The sequence below is a fragment of the Camellia sinensis genome, chromosome 1, assembly GCF_055761805.1.
Source record: "Camellia sinensis isolate YWXY chromosome 1, ASM5576180v1, whole genome shotgun sequence".
In the NCBI taxonomy this organism is placed as follows: Eukaryota; Viridiplantae; Streptophyta; class Magnoliopsida; order Ericales; family Theaceae; genus Camellia; species Camellia sinensis.
The window spans coordinates 161,786,056-161,810,439 of record NC_138961.1 but is presented as its reverse complement, the minus strand read 5'-3'; positions in this window follow the sequence as shown (position 1 = coordinate 161,810,439).

The window sequence follows — 24,384 nt, the reverse complement described above, 5'->3', positions numbered from 1 at the left end:
AAGGTCTAGGAAAGTTCTGTCAAAAAGACACTGTCTAAGGAGACTGGTTCTTAAGTGGGACCGGTTGTGACCCCACCAGTCTTTCCTGGGAACTTTCCTGGTTGTTGAGGTGATCGGAGGATCTGGTTCAATCAAAAGAGAAGACCATTCATCGACGGATAGATGATTTGGCAACCAGTACAGGCTCAGGGAAATACTGTGGCTGTTGGAGCTACTGTAAACGAGAAGGTACTAATGGTATGTGGACATGTAGAACAATAGTTGCAGAGGAGCATACTAAGCGCAGAAGTACAATTGCAGACGTGCAACAGTGCAAGGGTACGCTAGAGTGTCGTACAGAGGCGCGAGAAGAGTGTGCAGCAGCGGGTTGTTGACAGTTCACAGGAACTTCCAGACAGAGAAATTGAGACAGGTAAAATGCAAGAGTGCGTGCCAAGGAGTGACAAGTCTTATTTCTCTATGGTGGTTTCTTTAGTTCCATGGCAGCGGAGGATAGAGTTGATGCGGATCTCTCAGGCGAGCTCGACGCAAGGAGACCAGAAGCCATGGGTACGGGCACTATGCAAGGAATTGCATAGCTGACGATGCTTTGACAGATGGAGCTACTGTCAACCATCAATCTACTGGACAGCAAATCAGGGATTGCAAAGGCACAGACAACAAGCGTATGTGGAAACGCCAGGAGGTTGTTCAGAAGTGCAAAGGGCAAAGGCTGAAAGTTCAGAGGAAAAGCTCCGAGCAAAGAAGACAGAGGACGTTGATGAGATAAACAACGAGTTTTCTATTGCTCCAATGACTGGTCCTGCGAGGTAATGCATGATAGTCAAGGGCATCCAAGCAGGGGGTGCAGGACATCCAATCAGGGGGTGTCAGATATCTTGGTTGCGCAAGTTCAAGCATAGCAGGTATAGACATCCGAGACAGGAAGCATGGAAGAGATCTGTGGGAGATAGGAGCAGTGGCTCTCTCCAAATCAGAGAGTGGTGTGAGTTGAGTTGAGGATGTCGGATTCCCTCCTCCTCTTGTATCTCTAGTGTTTTATCTCTAGCTTCAGGGGATAGAGCGTCTCAGTGAGGAGATGCAAACTATGTTGAATTTGGGCGTGACAAGATTAGCAGCAGTATGTGCAGTGGATCACCTCACATGGGTTGAGGGGGTGATTTGTTGAATTCACCCATGTGTGAAAGGGGTGATCATCCAAGTCAAGTTTGGTTGGCAACAATGGGAAGGCAACCAACCAAAGTCCACCTTGGCGGCCACCAACCATCTTGAAGAGTCAAGGATGGAGGCTGCCCAAAGGCTCTCCCACCTACTCCCTCACCTATAAAAGGAGGTTGAGAGGAGAGAGCAAAGTGTGAGGAAGAAAACCGTGAACCAAAGAGTGCGAGAGATGTGAGCCGGAGAGACCGTCTCCCTCGGTGTGAGCGAGGGAGACGGGTGAGTGGCTGAGTGAGGAGAGTGTGAGCTCCTCCTCTATTGTAATCTTTCTGTAATCTCCTCATTGGTATAGTGATAACCGGTTACTTTCCCGTGGACGTAGGCATTGGGCCGAACCACGTAAAATATTGTGTCTCCTTGTGTGCGGGTGTGTTTTTTCTGCTTGTTTTGATTTCTATAAGGTCTTGGGCGGGATCCCAGATCCCAACACCATAGAGCCTGGTAATGTACCTTGAACCTCCCACCATTTCAGCATTTCAACCCAAACATTCCAGACAAAAGGATAACAAATTAAAACATGGTTCACAGATTCAATGTCACTCTTGCAAAACACACAAACAAGTCACATTCTCATTAAGAACACCAACTCTTTGTAAGAACTCAGTTGTCTTGATTCTCTTTTTCCAAGCTAACTACCCAAATTTGCACCTTAGGAGGGGTGAAATTTAGCCAAACCAACATGCTAATTCTGTGAGTTGGGCCAAGATTATCCACAACAAACTTATACATACAGTGAACTCACCTGAAATAGATGCTACCCAAACAGTCCTATTTACATACTCTAGTCTCATTGTAGGTCCTGCTGTTAGCTGACTTAAGAGATTCTGAAGCTCCAATTCCTCCTACACGTACAATTCTCTTCTGAATGATAGATTCCATTCACCTGATACATTTTTTCGATCATAGATTGCTCTCAAGGAATCACTTTTCTCTAAAGACAACCTATAGAGGCCTGGAAACTCATCCTTCAAGCATAGTGCCTAACACCATCTATCAGTCCAGAAGATAGTCTTTTTCCCATCCTCAACCTTCAAGTGAAAATTATTCAAATAGAACTCTTGTAAATTGTTTCTCTGCTCAGCAATAGCTACAAGTCCTTTCCATACAACTGAGTGGTTACTGGTAGGATTGAAAGATGGCATTAGCTTCCACTACGCCAAAATTTGGCTTTAGCGGCGGTTTTTTACCGCCGTTAAAGGCTATAAAACCGCCGTTAAAGCCTTTAACGGCAGTATTAACGGCGGTTTTGTTACCGTCGTTTATGCGCGTGTCGGAAAAAGTACAACCGTCGTAAAAAGGTAAATTACCGTTGTTAAAAGTCGACCAAAAACGGCGGTAGCATTGGACCAAAAACGGCGATTTTTTACCGCTGTAAATAGGTTCAAATTTTTCAAAAATAATTCTTTCTTCTTGCACTCCCCAAGTCTTGAACCCTCAACCTCTCATCCACCCACACTAACCACTCTACCATAGCCACTCTTCATGAAATGTATTCCCTAAATAAATATTTAAACATCACTTTTACTTTATTGTAGATGGTTTCGCCGGAGCTCGCCGGAGTTTCGCCGGAGCACGCCGGAGTTTCGTCGGAGTTTCGCCGGCAAAGACCGCTGTCATTAACGGCGGCAATGATTGGGCATTAGTGGCGGTTTTGTTACCGCCGTTAAAAGTGGGCATTAACGGCGGTTTTTTTAACAGCGGTAACAAAACCGCCGTTAATGATACCTTTAACGACGGTTTTCGTTACCGCCGTTAAAAAACTGCCATTAATGCCCTGTTTTGGCGTAGTGTTCCTATCTCCAACTTGTATTTGCTACATATAACCCTCTTCCACAGAGCTTCATTTTCACAACCAAACCTCCACCACCATTTTACTAATAAGCAATTGTTAACCTCTCTCACCTTCCTAATACCTAGCCCTTCTTGCTCCACACTTTTATACAATTCCTCCCATTTAATCATATGGATCTCTCTCTTTAGTTCTAAACCACTCCACAAAATTGTAGCTTGAAGCCTTTCAGATTCTTTAGCTACCCCTTTAGGCATCCTGAACAAAGACAAGTAATACACTGGTAATGAAGAGGTTACAGTTTTCACAAGTGTGTAACCTCCCTACAAAGGACAGTTGAGCTTGGTTGTGTGTATGGCTAAGAAAAGGTGTGGGAATCTCTTTTGATAAGTTCATTTGGCAATACATGAGAACATGGATACGATGGGAATTTTGCACGCAACTTGTTAATATGACTTAAACTGTATATGTAATTAAAAGGCTATAATTGACTATTTTTAGTATGAACGCGAACATAATGCGGTAAATATAACTTGACCCGGCAGCACAACTATTAAATAAGTTGTGTTAGAGTTAAACATGCGTAATCCAAGCATGACTCATCTAAAACATGTAAAATTTTGTGTCAACACGTGAACACAAACTCATATTAATCTGCAGACAACTCAAATGAAAATAAATCTTCTAGATATAAGATATAAAATGTTCTGAAAAATTACACGGGTAGTTCATGTACCTTATCTCTTATGTTATTTTGGTCCTTATATTTTCAATTTGCTTGATTTTATCTTTGAATTTTGAACTTTGCATCAATTTAGTCCAATCGATAACTTTTGCTAAAAAAAATTTGAGGGTAAATTATACAAATAGTCTTGTACTTTATACAATGTGCCAATTTGGTCTCTGTTGTTTCAATTTGCTCGATTTTGCCCCTTAATTTAACAGATTGTGTCATTTTAGTCCAATAAATAATGGTTATTAAGTTTGATAGATGGAAAGTCAAACTATATGTCAATTTGGTCCCTGTAGTTTACGAGAAATTTTTATATGCAGATAGGGTACCAAGTTGGCATGTATATGTGGTACCTTTAACTAATAACATATTGACAGCAATTCTCTTTGTCAGAGAACATTAACAATCAATCCACCATAAAGTAACGGAAAGTTTACCTATGTTAAAAATTTCAATTTCCTTAGATGTGCGGTTGACCCAAATCAATATTTAAACCGATAATCTAATTTACACCACTGACGTGTAATTTTTCAAAGGATTGGAAGCTTTAAATTCATTCAAATAATCTAAACCCCAAATTATCTATACATATTGGATCTATTTAGTTTGGTTTTCAAAATTTATAATTTTAATATAGTTTTAATCTTTTTTAGAACTGAAATAAAATTTGAAAATTTAATGTATGTACTTTTTTTAAACTAGCATTGCATAAAATTCTCTAAATAATATTTTTATTATTATCATTTTTTATTCCAAAAATAAATAAATAAATAAAATGAATAGTATATAATTGTCTTTTGTATTATGTTAAGTGTTTCAAAAATGTTCAAAGAAAATAATTACCAAAATTTGTTACAAAGAAGGTAAAGAAACAAAAATACTCAAGAAAGAAAAGACATTAGAAACACAAATTTCATTAAAATTTAACCTTACAAGATCGTCATTGAAGAAGCAATACAAAAGCATAAATTAAAACACAAACCAGAATTTTTGTAGACAAACCAAAAGTTCATGAATTTTACAAACACCAAGCTTAAAAGAAACCAAAACTATATTGTTCTTCACAAAACAAAACCCAAAGAATTTGTTCCAGTTGCATGCTTAAAGAGAGAAACTACAATCTTCTTTAACATCTTCACTCAAGTTACACATAGTGGGAGAACTTTGATTTCCTGTAACACTAGCACCGTTTAGTGACCCCTGCATGAATGTAAATAATACAATTAGATTAGTTATTACATTTGAAAATCAAATATATTGTAATGAGCTAAATATTAAAATATAATACCTGGCTCAAATGTGACATGGAGAATCTAGATTGTAGCATAGTAGTAAAAGCCATATTCAAGTATACAGGCATCTACATTTGCGTTAAAGAAGTAATATACTTTAAATAATATGAACTAATTAAACAAAATGAAATTAAGTTGTTTTTTTACGTGATGAATATACCTCCTGGACAATTGGAATATTTGTTGTTGGCACAAAAAACCTTGAAGCTCCTACAACATATGGCTGCATTGCGGTATCTAATAATAAATAAATAAACATGTGTGACTATCATTGCTTGCAACAAAAAAAATTAAATTTTATGTCTCCAAAAACATAATTTTATTTACCTGTCACAACAGTGTGTAGTGCTTGAGATTTACTTGTACCCACCTTTTCAACTTTTCTTTTTTTCCTCTCCAAAACTCCCTTCATTCTACCATATGTCTGTCCTTTCTTTCTTAGCTGAGGAGGATCCTTAATCGAAATATCAGAAATTGCTAAAGTTGCATTTCCATCATCTTCACATGTATCTCCACCACTTACAGATGCATTATGTGTTTTAATTTGCTCAAAAGTACTATCCATGATCCTATCTACAATCTCACTTGTGGCATCGGAATTAGAACATAAATTCATGAGAGCAAACGCTTTAGGCATTAACCTATTAAGGCGCAATGTTTTAGCTGAATTAACACTATTATCTTCTGCTAATTTAGAATGCCTCTCCCCTACACAACCCTGTTTTACATCTTTTGTCCATCGCTCCAAAACATACTTTTCAGGAATTTTCTTCACATTATTCAAATTGAACACTCTTAAAGCATGACAACATAACAATCCCAATGACTCAAACCGTTTACAACTACATGAGATTGAACAATCAGATGAGTTGAAGTTCACATAGTACTCTTAAGTACCATCCTCTATTCGCATCTTATACATTTCCAATGTCCCATTTGAAATGCATTCGACAACCATCAATGATGTTGTTTGTAAAAATTCATCTTGAAACATTGCAAATATTTTGTGTCTATACACTTTACATGCATGTTTCAAAATTCCACTACCAAGAGATGCAATATGAGGTTTTCCATTAGCACAATTAAAATCATCAATCATCTCTACCTCATGCATCTTCTCAGCATTTTGTTCATAGTAATGCACAAATTCAATAAGAGTCAATGTCTTACTTGCCATATGCTGAAAAAATTATTTGTGCTCTCACTTCTTTAACTAGAATTTATGTTGCATGAAAATACATCACAACTAAAGGCGGGAGCCCATTTTTCCCGAATGCTATATAGTTTTAAGAGCCATGATTGATTGGGACAATTCCATGTATCAATCATTTTCTTCCACTTATCCTCAAATTCACTTTCATTATCCCATTTGTACAACAAATTGTTAAGCATGTCTTTAAAACTAGAATTATGATAAAGACCATAAATATTCACTATAGCATTATTTGAAATGTGCCATTGACACAAACAATGTCATGTTTTAGGCAAGACCCTTGCAATGGCATTTGTCATTGCATGATCTTGATCAGTGAAAATAGTTTTTGATGCCTTATAATCCATAGACTCAAGAAAAGCATCAAACAACCAAACAAATGATGCAATTGTCTCATCACACAAAAATGCACAACCAAATAGTACATTTTTCCAATGATGATTTACCCCTACAAATGGAGCACAAATCATGTTATATTTGTTTGTCCGGTAGGTGGTATCAAAAATTACAACATCTCCAAAACATTCATAGTCCAATTTGGAAATTCCATCTCTCCAAAAGAAATTACTCATTCGATTTTCATCATCAACTTGCACTATATAAAAGAACATTGGATTCTCTGTTTGCTTATGCTTAAAATGATTTATTACACTCTGACCATCACCAGCTTCAATTCTTTTTGACCACTCAACTTGAATATAGTTATGACAATCACGCTTAGTGCATCCAATACTTTGATAACCACCCCCTGCATTTAACAAATATCCATATGTTTTGGACACTCTTATACCAGCATCAACCATGGATTTAATAACACCTTTACTAGTGTCATGTATTTTATGTGCAGATCTTATCAAGTGTCTTTGACTTGATTCAATTAAGGGGTGATTGTGCTCTATGATTAACTGACTGATTTCATAAATGCCATTTTCCACCTTAAAAATAACCCGAGCCTAATAACCGCATCTAGTGTCTAGCCTATCATACTTCTTCTCTTGGCTAGTGTCACTAAATTCTCTAAACGCTTCTCTTGAACAAACAAAGCTACGACAAATCAATTGAGTCGTCCCTCTTTTGTAAGTTTTTTCATCTCTTCGAATACTAAAGCCTTTGTGATAGGCATATTCATTGTACATGTTATAAGCTTCCTCTTCACTATTTGCAATCATTCCAATTTTTAACTCAACAACGCTATCATCTTGGGCACTTAAAAAATTATTTGGAGCATTTGTATCTACACATATGAATTACAAAAAATATATATATATATATATATATTAAGATATGTCTATCAAATTTATACATAAAATAGTTAAAGCAAAAAATTGATATATATGTAATTTATATAGCGATCCCGGGTTTACCCTTGTTGTACAGTGATCCGGACATGTGTCCGTGGATGTTGGTAGTTGATCATTATCTTTTTTACATCATTTCTTACTTTGTATTTGAGTTATAGGATGTGTTGGGCAGGTTTGTTATAGGTTGGTTGAGTTTAGAAACCAAAACTAGTTGCCCAGATTTTGGCCTGTCCGCTCGAGCGGGTCTTCTTGCGCTCGAGCGGGGAATACACCCATCCAGTATTTCGTGTCTCTGCAAAACTTCTGCAGATGTGATTTTTGCGCTCGAGCGGTGGCGCTCGAGCGGGTCGGTGGGCGCTCGAGCGGGTAGTGCTTCCAGAGTATAAGTTCTGGGAGGGGGAAATCCACGCTCGAGCGGACTGGTTTTCGCGCTCGAGCAGATGTACTTTATTCTTGTGTCTTGGCGCTCGAGCGGGCATTATTGCGCTCGAGTGTGTCCAGAGTTTTGTTCTTGGCGCTCGGGCGTCATGTTCTCCGCTCGAGCGGGTCATACGTATATGAGTTATCCGCTGGGTGATTTCAAATCACTTTTTGCTTTTCTTTCTCTCTCCTACTTTTTCTAAAAGCTATTTTGAGAGCTCCTCTCTCTAAAATCTTGCCTTCTCTCTAGATTTTGATCTAGCTAGGGTGAGTTCCTCACCTTCGGCCTTTGTAAAAGTCGTGTTGATCGTCGAGGGCGTCGTTTTGATCTAAAAATCTTGGTCTTTGGAGCACGTTGGGTTTTGTCGTCTTCTCCTTTGGGGCTCCGGATTTGAGGTAGGGATATCCTACTCCTCTCTATGGATTTTGTCTTTAAATTTTGGTATTTTGAGATGTTGGGGTTGGTTTGGTAATTTTGTGAAAGTTTGGGGCTCTTGTGTTATTTTTGCAAAAGCTGGGGTTTTATTTATAATAAACCTAGATGCATGTTTGGCATAGAGAAGTGAAATAAATGTTGAATCATTGATGAAAATGGGACCTAAGGGTTGAAATGGTAATTATGGAAAATGACCTAATTACATCGTTTGATTAATTTGGGATAATTAATTGTGAGAAATGAGGAAATGAAGTGGAAATGTAGAGATTGGGAAAGTATGGGGTTAAATGGTGTAGTTGAATCATTTATCACTCACCGAAATGAAATGTTGATTAAATATCCATTTGTGCATTTATTTTCTGTTTAGAAATAACTGCTTTGGGCTATCGGTGGAGGATAGTCGTGATTGTTGTAGACAATGCATGATGATTAGGCAAACTGTAACTAATCACTGGAATGTGTCATTGAGATTGACGATTGAAAGAATCCATTAAATTTATGTATTGTGTGATGATGTGTATAATTGTTGTTCATATGCATTGTGTTGTGTTGGAGGAGATAGGGGATGTACTCCACGGTTTAGGGGAAGATAGGGGATGGACCTCTAAACCGGATGTTGTTGGGAGGAGATAGGGGATGGACTCCGTAGATAGAGTTCATATGCTTATCTAGTGATGTATTGACAGAGCTCATATGCTTGTCATTGGAAGTGTGATAGTGCTCATATGCATATCTGTGGAAGTGATGATATAGCTTGTATGCTTATCTGTTGTTGTGTGATATAGCTAGTATGCTTATCTAATATGAAATGGGAAGTGTTTGATATGAGTTACTGCCTCATATGAGTTGTTTGGCCAGGTTCTGAGCCATGGTTGAAATTTGAGAATTGAAAGGAATTGGAAAATGAGTTGTAATATGAAGTTGTATATCATGAAAATGTAATATGTGATAAGGGAAGGTATCAGTGTTGACCATCTATCAACTGCTAATCTTTTAGTCATTGTTCATATTTGGTTTAGTGTATTTCTACTGGGCTGTGGCTCACCCTATATGGGAATATCATTTTCAGGTACAGGTAGCATGCCACCTCCAAGGACATAGCTTGGGAGGCTAGAGGCGGACACACTTGTAGTTTTGTGTTTTGATGTATTACATGTAAATTCAAGCCAAGGGCTTAATATGTAAATGAGTTAGCACTCTTTTGTTGTAACCAAGTGTTAACTTGGAAAGTTGTAAGCCCGTAGGGCATTTGCTTTTGTTGTTAACATGTAATACATTTGTAAGAAGCTACTCTGATGAATAGAAGAATGTTTATCTTTATTACCAGTTCATGTCTTTATTGATGGGTTTAATGTTATTATTTTGAGGGCGTTACAACTTGGTATCAGAGCGTACCGGGTTCGAATACTTTGGGTACGTGGGAAGTGATTAGGATCACAATGGGTTTGTCTCGCTTGATAGAGACTTAGATGTAGTGTCATATGCTATGTGTTTAGTTGATAACATGCTTATATGATTATTTGGGTATGGGATTTAATTTCTAGGATGTTGATTGGATCCTTGGGTTTCTGGGAGTCTTGTTGGAAAAGCACTTGATCAATGCTGTTTCTAACCGGAACTCTAGTAACGCCGCGGGACTATCATTATCCGAAAATGAAATTCGTAAGTGCTTATGTGTTTATGTGCTTACGTGGAGTGAATTACTGTTGTCCATGCATTAGGACGCGAGTGTTATAGTTTCGGCACATTTGTGAATGTGCTAATAGTCTTGGTTACCTTTATTAGGATGTCAGGACGAGGAAGAGGTGCTAGGCGTGGTAGGCCTGCGAGGCAGGAAGCACCGTTACCGGAGGAGGTTCCGGCAGTACAGGAGGGAGTTGGTCAGGTCAACGTGGCCGAGCCAGCAGGTCAGCAGGCTATGAGTGCCTTGGCATAAGAGATAGCAGGAGCTTTGGGTATACTCAGAGCAGGGAATCAGGCAGCTGAGGTAGGGCCCTCTTTCTTGAAGAGAGAGTTCTTCCGGTCCAACCCGGAGGAGTTTGTTGGGGATCCAAAGGAGCCACTAAAGGCTGACGAGTGGCTAGAACAGATGAATAAGACGTTCGAGATGCTTGGCATCGAGGACGGGGCACTGAAAGTGACCTTGGCATCCTTCCAGCTGAAGGGAGATGCGGGTCAATGGTGGAAGTACGAGAAGGCTCGTGTTGGTGGTACATGGGAGGCGTTTGTGAATGCTTTCCAGGAGAGGTTCTTATCAGCAGTGGCTAGGGAGAAGCTGAGGGATCAGTTTAGCCGGCTTAATCAGCAAGGTATGTCTGTGACAGAGTTTGAGGCCACTTTCACTAGTTTGTCCAAGTTTGCACCTGAATTGGTGGCGTCCGAAGAATGCCGTTGCTACGAGTTTAAGTGGAAGTTAAGGCGGGGCCTCAAGCTGAGAGTTGGTGGGTCTTACATCCGAGAGTATAGACATTTAGTAGATGCTGCAGCTCATATGGAGCTCATGATGCAAGAGGAGGATGAGGGCAGAGAGGCTCCAAGAGGAGCCAAGATGCCCAGGGTGATGGCAGGAGACAGAGGGGTTCTAACCCTCAGCAGTCTCAGGGAGGAGTTGCTAGATCGACCTTTCCGGTACCGAGTACAGGATCGGGGAGAGGTAGTCAGGGAGGCCTGACTTGTTTTGCATGTGGCCAGCTGGGTCACAAGTCTTCAGTTTGCCCGCAGAAGGGAGGGGGTCAGCGAGCTGCTTCTTCTTCAGCTAGACCTCAGGGCCAGAGTCAGGGCAGAGGCCAGCCTTTGTCTTGCTATCAGTGTGGTCAGCCTGGGCACCTGAAGAGGTATTGCCCGCAGTTGAGTGCTACTTCGGGAGCGTCTGGTTCTAGGCAGACGCAGGGTTTTCAGCCAGCTCAGTCTGTGCAGGCCTCGAGGGCCAATCCGGAAGCTTCGTCATCCCAGTCTGTGCAGCAGTCTTTTGCTCCTAGAGGTGAGCAGGTAGACCAGGGGCCTGCAGGGTGCGTGTATGCTGTTACCGCGCAGGATTTAGTACCGGCTCCATCGGTAGTGAGAGGTACTTTTCTGTTTTGCAACTCGGTTGCTAGTGTGTTGATTGACACGGGTGCATCTCATTCTTTTGTATCTGCTGCATTTGCATCTGTTTTGGAATTGGAGTTAGCACAGTTAGCATCTCCTATTTGTGTGGTATCGCCTATTGGTGGTGAGTTGATCCTAAAACAGGGTGTTAGAGGTTGTGATATAGAGGTCGCCGACCATAGGCTTCCTTTTCCGTTTGTTGTCATGCCCATGAAGGGCTTTGATGTTATTTTGGGTATGGACTGGCTATCGTCATACCGGGCTGTTATCGATTGCTACCGCCAGAGGGTCACGTTATGTACCTTGAGCGGGGAGTGGTTCCATTTCTTGGGAGACCGGGTTGGTTGTGTTTTGCCACCGGGGTATGATTCGCGAGGGCGAAGTGAGCTTAGTGGTCTACTTGCTAGCATTGAGAGTAGTGAGTGTGATGAGACCCAGATTGTATTGCCGAGGGTGGTTTGTGAGTATTCGGATGTCTTTCCCGAAGATCTAGTTAGTTTGCCACCTCACCGAGAGATAGAGTTCTCTATTGATTTGGTGCCCGGCACGGCGCCGATTTCTGTGGCACCTTACCGTTTTGCTCCAGCAGAGTTGGTTGAGTTGAAAGTTCAGCTCCAGGAATTGCTAGATAAGGGTTTTGTTCGCCCTAGTGTTTCACCGTGGGGAGCACCGGCCCTCTTTGCTAAAAAGAAAGATGGTGCCATGAGATTGTGTATAGACTACCGGAAGTTGAATCGGGTTACGGTTAAGAATAAATACCCTATGCCCCGTATAGATGATTTGTTTAACCAGTTGAAGGGTTCCCGTTGTTTCTCTAAAATAGACTTGAGATCGGGTTACCACCAGTTGAGGGTCAGGGAGGAGGATATTCCAAAGACGGCATTCCGTACGCGGTATGGCCACTATGAGTTTCTGGTGATGCCATTTGGGCTTACCAATGCACCTGCAGTCTTTATGGACTTGATGAACCGGATCTTCCGGGAATTCTTGGATCAATTTGTAGTCGTTTTCGTGGACGACATCCTTATCTATTCGCCTTCTGAGGAGGAGCACGAGGAACACTTGAGAGTGGTGCTTGAGTTGCTTAGAGCCCATAGGCTGTATGCCAAGTTTGGGAAGTGTGAGTTCTGGCTGAGGGAAGTCAAATTCTTAGGCCACGTGGTATCCGGGGAAGGAGTGTCTGTTGATACATCCAAGGTAGAGGCAGTGCAGGATTGGGCACAGCCTAAGAGTGTGTTTGAGATCCGCAGTTTTCTGGGATTAGCTGGGTATTACCGCCGATTTGTGAAAGATTTCTCCAGGTTAGCGTCACCGTTGACTAGGCTGACTCGGAAGGGGGTCAAGTTTGTATGGAGTGAGACTTGTGAAAAGTCGTTCCAAGAGCTGAAGGTTAGATTGACCACCGCCCCGGTGTTGGTTATTCCGGAGAGAGGGTTGGGTTATGCGGTTTATTGTGATGCCTCACGAGAGGGTTTGGGTTGTGTGTTGATGCAAGAGGGGAAAGTGGTAGCTTATGGCTCACGTCAGTTGAAAATGCACGAGAAGAATTACCCTACACATGACCTAGAGTTAGCGGCTGTGATCTTTGCCTTGAAAATTTGGAGGCACTACCTTTATGGTGAGAAGTTCGAGGTGTTCTCGGACCACAAGAGTTTGAAGTACCTGTTCACACAGAGAGACTTGAATTTGAGGCAGAGGAGATGGATGGAGTTCATTGAGGACTACGACTTTGAGTTGCACTATCACCCGAGAAAGGCCAATGTTGTGGCCGATGCCCTTAGCAGGAAATCCATTAGTGATGTAGCTTGTATAGCCATTCGGGAATGGGAGATGTTGGGGGCACTTGGCGAGTTTGATTTGTTACTGGGCGAATCTGTTAAGGCTGCGGCCTTGTTTTCTGTTGTTGCGCAGCCTACACTCGTGACTAGAGTGTTAGAGGCGCAAAGAGGTGACCTTGAGGTAGAGTCCTTCCGAGAGAAGATCTCCGATGGGAAAGTTGAGAAGGGTTTGACGGTGTATCTCGACTAGAGTGTGAGATACCGAGACCGTTTGTTTGTGCCGGAGTCTTGCCGAGAGGAAGTACTCCGAGAGTTCCATTATTCGCGCCTCGCAGTGCATCCGGGAGGTACTAAGATGTATCGGGATTTGGGTCGCCAGTTTTGGTGGCGGGGTATGAAGAGAGATGTGGCTATTTTTGTATTGAAGTGCCTTACTTGCCAGCAAGTGAAGGCCGAGCATCAGAGGCCAGCGGGTTTGTTGCAACCCTTGCCTATTGCTGAGTGGAAGTGGGAGCATATCACTATGGACATCGTTGTAGGTCTTCCGAGGACTCAGCGGGGTAGTGATGCCATTTGGGTGGTTGTAGACCGGTTGACTAAGTCGGCGCACTTCATTCCTATGCGCGTGGGAGATTCGGTAAACCATCTTGTCGACTTGTATATTCGGGACATAGTGAGGTTGCACGGGGTCCCAGTGACGATCGTCTCAGATAGAGATCCTCGTTTTACTGCTAGGTTGTGGCAAAGTTTGCAGAGTACCTTGGGCACTAAGTTGACCTTTAGTACGGCTTATCATCCTCAGACTGATGGGCAGTCCGAGCGTACTATTTAGATCCTTGAAGATATGCTTCGGGGTTGTGTCCTGGACTTTAGTGGGACGTGCGAGAGGCACTTGCCATTGGTGGAGTTTGCCTACAACAACAGCTTTCAGTCTAGTATCGGTATGGCACCGTTTGAGGCCTTATATGGCTGACCGTGTAGGTCTCCAGTTTGTTGGGCCGAGGTGGGTGATGCACCTTTGTTGGGTCCGGAGTTGGTTAGGGAGACGACGGAGAAAGTTGAGCTTATCCGTAGGAGGCTTGTTACAACCCAGAGTCGCCAAAAGAGTTATGCCGACCGTAGGAGGAGGCCTTTGGCGTTTGAGGTAGGTGATCATGTCTTTTTGAAGATATCACCTAAGCGAGGCTTGATGAGGTTTGGAAAGAGTGGGAAGTTATCCCCTCGATTTATTGGTCCTTTTGAGATCCTTGAGAGAATTGGCGAGGTTGCTTATCGGTTAGCCTTACCGCCGCAGTTGTCCGGAGTTCATGACGTGTTTCATGTGAGTATGCTTCGGAAGTATGAGCCAGATCCATCACATGTATTGGATTGGACCGATTTAGAGGTAGATGAAGATGCCTCGTATGAGGAGAGACCGGTTCGGGTCTTGGATAGGCGGGATCAGGTCCTGCGTGGCAAGACCATTCCTTTGGTGAAAGTCTTGTGGAAACATCACGGAGTGGAGGAAGCCACTTGGGAACGTGAGTTGGAAGTCCGTGAGAAATATCCGGACTTGTTTGTTGATATGTAATCTTGTATTTAGATTTTAAACTATTGTTGAACTTAAGAGCTTTTATATATGTCTTAAGTTGTGAAACATTGAAAATGTTTTGGTTTATTGGAAGTATGTTTTGGAACTTGCCTCATATGGAAGTTGAATGTAACATTATATATGTTGAATATATTGTTGAAATTGGAAAGGAAATGCATAATGTTGATGCATGTTAAAAGTACATATGATGTTTACATAATGTGAAATGCCTCTTGATAAGAGATGGGATGACCGATAATGGGTCGAGTTTTGAATGTTAAAATGTAACATTGTTAAAATGGAGGAAAACCTGTTTTTGAAACTTATGCTTAATTTCGGGGGCGAAATTCTTTAAGGGGGGGGAGGTTATAGCGATCCCGGGTTTACCCTTGTTGTACAGTGATCCGGACATGTGTCCGTGGATGTTGGTAGTTGATCATTATCTTGTTTACATCCTTTCTTACTTTGTATTTGAGTTATAGGATGTGTTGGGCAGGTTTGTTATAGGTTGGTTGAGTTTAAAAACCAAAACTAGTTGCCCAGATTTTGGCCTGTCCGCTCGAGCGGGTCTTCTTGCGCTTGAGCGGGGAATACACCCATCCAGTATTTCGTGTCTCTGCAAAACTTTTGCAGATGTGATTTTTGCGCTCGAGCGGGTTTGTTTACGCTCGAGCGGTGGCGCTCGAGCGGGTCAGTGGGCGCTCGAGCGGGTAGTGCTTCCAGAGTATAAGTTCTGGGAGGGGGAAATTCACGCTCGAGCGGACTGGTTTTCGCGCTCGACCGGACGTACTTTATTCTTGTGTCTTGGCGCTCGAGCGGGCATTATTGCGCTCGAGCGTGTCTAGAGTTTTGTTCTTGGCGCTCGAGCGTCGTGTTCTCCGCTCGAGCGGGTCATACGTATATGAGTTATCCGCTGGGTGATTTCAAATCACTTTTTGCTTTTCTTTCTCTCTCCTACTTTTTCTAAAAGCTATTTTGAGAGCTCCTCTCTCTAAAATCTTGCCTTCTCTCTAGATTTTGATCTAGTTAAGGTGAGTTCCTCACCTTCGACCTTTGTAAAAGTCGTGTTGATCGTCGAGGGCGTTGTTTTGATCTAAAAATCTTGGTCTTTGGAGCACGTTGGGTTTTGTCGTCTTCTCCTTTGGGGCTCCGGATTTGAGGTAGGGATATCCTACTCCTCTCTATGGATTTTGTCTTTAAATTTTGGTATTTTGAGATGTTGGGGTTGGTTTGGTAATTTTGTGAAAGTTTGGGGCTCTTGTGTTATTTTTGCAAAAGCTGGGGTTTTATTTATAATAAACCTAGATGCATGTTTGGCATAGAGAAGTGAAATAAATGTTGAATCATTGATGAAAATGGGACCTAAGGGTTGAAATGGTAATTATGGAAAATGACCTAATTACATCGCTTGATTAATTTGGGATAATTAATTGTGAGAAATGAGGAAATGAAGTGGAAATGTAGAGATTGGGAAAGTATGGGGTTAAATGGTGTAGTTGAATCATTTATCACTCACCGAAATGAAATGTTGATTAAATATCCATTTGTGCATTTGTTTTCTGTTTAGAAATAACTGCTTTGGGCTATCGGTGGAGGATAGTCGTGATTGTTGTAGACAATGCATGATGATTAGGCAAACTGTAACTAATCACTGGAATGTGTCATTGAGATTGACGATTGAAAGAATCCATTAAATTTATGTATTGTGTGATGATGTGTATAATTGTTGTTTATATGCATTGTGTTGTGTTGGAGGAGATAGTGGATGTACTTCACGGTTTAGGGGAAGATAGGGGATGGACCTCTAAACCGGATGTTGTTGGGAGGAGATAGGGGATGGACTCCGTAGATAGAGCTCGTATGCTTATCTAGTGATGTATTGACAGAGCTCATATGCTTGTCATTGGAAGTGTGATAGTGCTCATATGCATATTTGTGGAAGTGATGATATAGCTTGTATGCTTATCTGTTGTTGTGTGATATAGCTAGTATGCTTATCTAATATGAAATGGGAAGTGTTTGATATGAGTTACTGCCTCATATGAGTTGTTTGGCCAGGTTCTGAGCCATGGTTGAAATTTGAGAATTGAAAGGAATTGGAAAATGAGTTGTAATATGAAGTTGTATATCATGAAAATGTAATATGTGATAAGGGAAGGTATCAGTGTTGACCATCTATCAACTGCTAATCTTTTAGTCATTGTTCATATTTGGTTTAGTGTATTTCTACTGGGCTGTGGCTCACCCTATATGGGAATATCATTTTCAGGTACAGGTATCATGCCACCTCCAAGGACATAGCTTGGGAGGCTAGAGGCGGACACACTTGTAGTTTTGTGTTTTGATGTATTACATGTAAATTCAAGCCAAGGGCTTAATATGCAAATGAGTTAGCACTCTTTTGTTGTAACCAAGTGTTAACTTGGAAAGCTGTAAGCCCGTAGGGCATTTGCTTTTGTTGTTAACATGTAATACATTTGTAAGAAGCTACTCTGATGAATAGAAGAATGTTTATCTTTATTACCAGTTCATGTCTTTATTGATGGGTTTAATGTTATTATTTTGAGGGCGTTACAATTTATATACAGATTTATACATAATATTTATATGTATAAATATTAAATATTAAAATATGTATATATTTATTTATTTAAAGTAATAAATTGAGTATATATATTACATATATTCTCTCTATCTTCAATATTAAAACAGAATGTTGATGAGTTTAAGTTTAATCTCCATCAAGTTAGAAGTTGTGTTTAGTGTGTCTGGTATGGCCTTGTAGTAGAATTGCAGCTACTCTGCCTCAGATTCTATTTCATCTTCATTTGCTGTTCTTTTGTTCTTATGCTGGCTTTGGTGTTTGGGACTGCTTTAGTCTGCTTATGGGTACATCTTGTTGGTTTGCCTTGCTCAATTGTGGTCTGCTTTGTTCAGCTGTGGTGGTTCCTCTATGTATTTGGTTCAGTATGATTTCAATATTGGTTTAGGTAGGGGAGTTGATTCTAGCCCTGTCATCTGCTATCTGCTTTCATTGGTTGTGATTTTTTGATTGTTTGACTCCAGTCCTGTCATCTGTTGTCTGTCTTCAATGGTTGAGCTGCTGCTACTGTGGACTGATTGTTGGCTTCAGAGTTTACATTGCTACTGCTGTGGACTGCTGTGTGTTAAGCTCTATTTTCCTAGTCTGCCTTACTCAGGTGTAAAGGTATGCTGCTGTTGTGAGAGGATGGATTGTTTTGCTTCAATTTCTGCTGCTTTGGCTCAGGCTCTATTCTTCTGCTTCGGTCTGTCAGTTTGTTTCAGTTTGCTATGTGTATGTACACTGCTATGTGTGTTTGTTGCTTCTGTTTTGTTTCTCAGTGTCAATTTGCAATGCTGGTGAAGCCAGGCTAGTGTGTGTATGCTGCTGCAGTTGAGAGTATAATTTAGTTGGTGAAGTTGCTAGGTTTGATCAAATGCAGCATGAAATGCATTTGGGAACTACAACGTGAAATACAATTTTCAATTTTGAATCAAATACATTTAATTTACTCAAATGCATGGCAAGGCCTTATTTTTCCTTAGAAAGGGTTGTCTGGAGGTTTCTGCTATTGGGCCCTAGTGTTACCAAATCTGCAGAGGATGCTAAGAGTATTATTCATTAGTTTGGTCATTGCATCCTTTGTAGCAAAATCTGCCTCATCAGTAGTAATCTCAGTAGTGGAGTTAGTTGATTCAGCATTTATAATATCAACAATTGCTTCAATATAGGATCTACCTCTGGTTGCTATTTTGGGGATTTGGTACTGGTTGGTTTGTTTTGATGAATGGTTGTTGTTTTAATGTTTGTCTGCTGGTTGGTCTGCTTGTGTTGTTTGTGTGCCTTTGTTGATTGTTTGTTCTGGTCTCGTTGGTCTCTCACCAACTTTGAGGGTGCTAGCAAATGATAGGATGAGCTAGATGGTGCCTACCTCGTTGGGATGATTTAGCCCATTGTGATGCTTTTGCACCTCCCTTTTCTTTATTGATGTAATTTGTCTTGTACCTTGTACTTGTTTATTCCTTCAATAAAATTCTTTTTTTTGCTAATAAAAAAAAAATAGAATGTTTATATATATATATATAATATAAAAGTACCTCTTTCTTCAACTTCTTCTTGATTTGAAACCATTGTGGGTTCCACACTTTGATTTGGTTCTTATGCCATGAGATTTATGATAATTTTAACCTAAAGTTGAAAAAATAAAATAAAAAAAATTAATAGATTTGGTTAGAAGAAAAATGAGAAAAAAGTTAGAAGGTCTTAACTTTAATTCGAATAAAAAACTTAACAGGTTACCTTTAGCAAGAAAGAGGAGATTCAAGTCTGGAAGAAGATAACAATAGAGGAAAAAAAAATGAAGGTAAATTCTCTCTTCAAAGTGGGTCAGCAATTCGTATGAGAAAGTGGTAGGGTGGAGTGAGGTGGGTCTTGAAAATATGAGAGAGAAGAAAGTTGGAAGACCCATGTGGGAGTGTAAAGTCAGTTTTTTGAATGATGAGAGAGGGGAGAGAATTTTTAATAAAGGTAAACTTTCCGTTACTTTATAGTGGATTAATTGTTATTGTTCTCTGACAACACTGCAAGAAATTTAACTTTTAGTGGCGTATAAAAAATGCCGCTAAAAGTGTCAAAAACGCCGCCAATTCTTTTTGTGACGCTTAGCACCAAACGCCGAGGACGCGGCCGTCGCTATAGATTTATGGCGTTTTAAAAACGTCGTGATATTAGCATAGGTGGCGTTTTTAAAAAAGCCGCCAAATGTCCTCCTAAACACACGCTGACGTCACTGACGCTATTTAGTGACGTTTTGGAAAAACGCCGTCATATCTTTTTAACAGCATATGACCGTTAGTATGTAGGGTTTAAGAGGCGTTTGTAGAAACGCCGTCATATCCCTTTTTTCTTTTCTTTTTTCCTTTTTTTTTTTGAAATTGTGCTAATTTTATTTGATTGAACTAAAAAAATACCTGTAATAGCACTAATATAAAATAATAACTCCTATTCAAATAGTTGTAATAAAGCATTAATTCACTTTCTCATTCAATTAATATACAATCACCATTACCCACAAAATTAACATATCCAAAATCCAAAAATTATGTTTTAACATTAACAACAAACTAACATATATCCAAAAATCATGTCTTAACATTAACCATAAACTAACATATATCCAAAAATCATATCTTAGCATTAAAGTTGTAATCTTCACTGGTCTACATGCCTGCATCAGAACACAAACCGCAATCAGATTCACCAAAATAAGCACAAATTGAAGAATTTGTACCCAATACTTATAAACAGTACTTAAAACTTGAAGAAGCACTAACAAGAAGATTTTATCACATACCAAGAAGCACTAAATACATATAAAGAAAAAAATAAAAATAAAAACGCTATTGATTTGTATCTCTCCCAAATAAATAAATAAGTTGATTTGTAGCATGTTGTACCAATGTATGTCAAATTAGGCAAGACTTCTGAAGGGTCTTTAACATATTTTTTCTTTTAGAATGTGTATAACCTTATCAAATTGAGATGTGCCATCACATACAAATCCAAATTTGAATCCAACCAAAAATCTGGGCCAATGTTGAACAGGTCTATGATGAACAAATCTAGACCTTTAATTGACGATAAAAAAAATAATTGATGGCGCCATCTAATTCTCTCCAATTCGGCAAACAACCATTCTTTCTAAAAAAATTGCAAAAATTGCCAACAATTTCTTCAACGTATGATCAATTCACACAAGAGAGCGTATTCATGAACTCAAATCCAGGCAAGAGGCTACAAAACCCATAAAAAAACAGGAAAGAGAATACAAGATCATTGAAGCTTGAAATACCCATTTAAACAAGTGTAGAAGCCCAATTCAATAAAAGATGCAAATCCAACTAAATTCCTATACTTTGATTAAAAAGAAATAAATTATAGAAAGTAAAAATTATACAAAATAACGTAAAAGGACAAGAAAAAGATGCCTAAAGCTACTATGAGCAAAAATGAACAAACATGCATAAAGAAAACAAATTGGAACAAGGGATGCAAACATGCCTAAAGCTACTATGAGCAAATTGGAACAAGGGATGTAACACTGGGCAGAAAAGAAAGTCTAAAATTTTTCCATAGAAGTTTTATAAGGTACAGGTCAGGTATCGAGAATCAAGCCTTCCAATGATAACTTCCTACGCAATTCCTACTAATTTCATACTCATATCTAATCCAAATGTTGCTTAAAGAAAACAATCCAACTAATTTGATCTCAAGCTGAAAAACATGCCCAAATCAAGACTTTTTCTTCTTTTTTCATAATCGGGTATTTGGACGGACTAGTTTGCACACACCTCGACTAATCAAGTTAAAAAACATGTCAAATCAGGACTTACCTGAAACTTCAACATAAAGCTCAGTAAGAGAGCTGAAATACCAAAGAAACTGCCCAGTGACACAATTTTCTGATTTTTCAACACTGAATTCTAGCACTATGCTACCTACCAACTGCTAGGCCACAATTTAAGTGTGAACTCTTATCACAACAATTATCAAGTACATATCCCACCACACAAGAAAATCATGAGAGTCAATGATTTTCTTTCATGATTAGCTAAAATACTAATACATTTAATGGTAACCTACAGAAATCAAATAAATTTCAAATACTCAAAGACTAACCAGCAAAGAGACATAAACACAATGTAACAATGAGATGATGTAATAAATGTCTGTTACCTCCGTTTTCTATCATCATCTAGAGGCACTGAACTGCTCATTTCCTTTCCAACACACTTGCCATGCAGGGTTTGCTTATGTTCACTATCAGATGTGTCCTCGTTCCTAGAATCTTTATTAATCAAGGCATACAACCTCTCTCCCAAGGAAGCCCTATTCGCATTGGTGGTAGACTTTCCAACTTTTGTTGCAGCAGTATTGTTCAAAGGCCTTCTAGATGTATCTGCCACTTTTTGTTTCTTTGAAGTATCAAGACCAGTCAATAATCTCACCTTTTTTTCAGAAGAATTGCCCTCTTTGATTTTTGAAGACAAATCAACCCCTTTCTGCACTTTCTCAAGAGTTCTCTTTCTGGGAGCATCTTGTGAGGCCAGACTTCTCTCCTTCTGCAGAACTTTAACTTTGCTTGACAGTTGTTGTGATGCTTGTTTTTTCTTTTGTTGTCTATCATCTGGGAACTTTATGTGGTTTCTATCCGGAGTACAAAATTCATCATCAATCAGATGTTCTCTGGAAAAAAGGGAAAAGGTCGATGAATATTTTGCAAGCTACTATGAAGAAGATCAAGAAGAGCGGCTAGAAACAAAAGGTGAAGAAGATCAAGAAGAGCTACTAGAAACAAAAGAGCACTTACAAGCAATATATCAAAATACGGTTTGGAATAAGACCTTCCCAAGCCCTTTGTACGATGCCCTGATCCTCATCATCTTCAAAAGCAATCTTCCTGATCGAAGTAAAGCAAGCATCAACAGCTACAAAATAGTAGCTAAATTTATACAAGAAGATTTCATGATGACGTTCAAAAATAAAATAAAAAAAATGAACACAGTTAAGCAGTACGTAGGCAAGCATTTTTTGTGAAATGACTTGGGACAGCGCCTGCAGACAGCAAATTGCAAATCAGGATCAATCTTATTTTCACCCAGTTTGCAGACAGAGCATTTATGAATAGGACATGTGAAAGATTCCTCAGCATCAATCTTCTTCTGAAGCTCTTCTGCCTCTGCAGCACTCCCATGATGGAGCAGTTTTGCAACACAATGTGGATGGTAAAAACGGCCACATGTTGCAGAAACACAGGGAAAGACCTGAAAAGCATTTAGCAGGCAGAAATTTGAGCAATTCAGATGCAGATCCACTCACTGTTCACAATGAAGTGAAGATCACCAAGCAACACAGCTATTTCCAGAAATGTGAATTGACATGCCAATAAATTCACCTCAACCATAAATTGTAATCAATTGTTATCACATGGGCATAAAATAAGAGAGATGTGTGCCAAAAAAAAGGAAACAGTAAGATCTGCAAAAATCCAAAGCTACTAAGAAGAAGCAGACGAAGAGAAAAGAATAACAGCTGCAAGGTTTCTCTCTATGAAGTTAAAAAATATGCAAGAACATAACTGAGGGAGAAGATTGAAGGAAGGGGAAAGGAATTTCCTTAAAAAATAAATTGAAATAAGCAAATTTAGCAGGACATACAAGGAACAAGAAAGAAAAAACAACGACGGAATCTAGAATATAAAGGGCCAGGCCAAGCTATCCTAAAGCCTTCTAGACACCATAATAAAATTCAATCTATCAGATCAGAGAATCCATAGATAAGGCCCTGTAGGAGTAGAGATAAGGATGGGAGGGAGGGGAATTATGTGAACATAGCATTGTACCATTGTCCAATATAACTTCTCACTAAACATCTCTAGGGATCACTTGACTAATTTGTAAGGTAGAATAATTACTTATCTCACTTTCAAAAATATCAGTTGAAAATTATTCCATTCCTGTAAATAAAAAGAATAATTACTAATTTCTAATTTCTATCATCCTCATTAACGGTATTAACGGTAAATAAAAAGAAATGTGATTTTGGTGGGTATAGAGATGTTGTGTAAGCCTCATTAACTTCAAGCCAAATTGAGTACAAAATATTGTCAAATTTTAACAGTTCCAATAACAATTGCATTACAGCATTTTCTCTTGTCCTGGTCCAACTTAGCAAGAATTAGAGCAGCTACATTAGATACTAAAATATGAACAAAATATCCCTTCTGCTTCAAACCAAATAATCATCAAGACAGTTAATCCCAAGGGAGCCCTTTCCAATTGCATGAAGAAAACTGAATTTAGATTTTTTTTGAAAGAGAGAGAGAGAGAGAGAGAGAGAGAGAGAGAGAGAGAGAGAGAGAGAGAGAAGTCAACAATAATTAAGATTAGTGCAATGCTATATAAAAAAAATTATATATTAAAAAAATCATAAAAGATAAGTATTTTTTCAATTGAAATCATTTATAAATATCATGAAAATTACATTAAACTGAATCATCTGTGAGCCCAATACCATCATAGCCTCAATACAATAAAGAACCCTAATAGTAATAAGAAATAAAATAAAAATCTTTTTGACTTTGACAGTAATTAATATCCTTATAAATCTTGACAGTCACAGTAAATAGAATCCAAAGGATTTTAATGAAGGGTCATGCCATAAACAGATCGAAGTGTGGATCTCATTATTTTTCACAAATCGAAGTGTAATGTTTTCACACTCCAAAAGCGTGTGAACTAAATCAGACTCGTGCCTTTCGACACCTCTCAATCAAGGGCAACATAGTGTTTGTTGTTACACTACAATCCCAAAATGTTTTGGCAGAAAATATTTTTTAAAAAAAAATTCAAAAATTTAGTTGGAAAATATTTTTGTGTCCAACAAAATATAAGTTAATTTTAATGAACTTAAGTGGAAATTATTTTTGGCATTAAACGAAAAAGCCATCACCCCCACCAAAACACA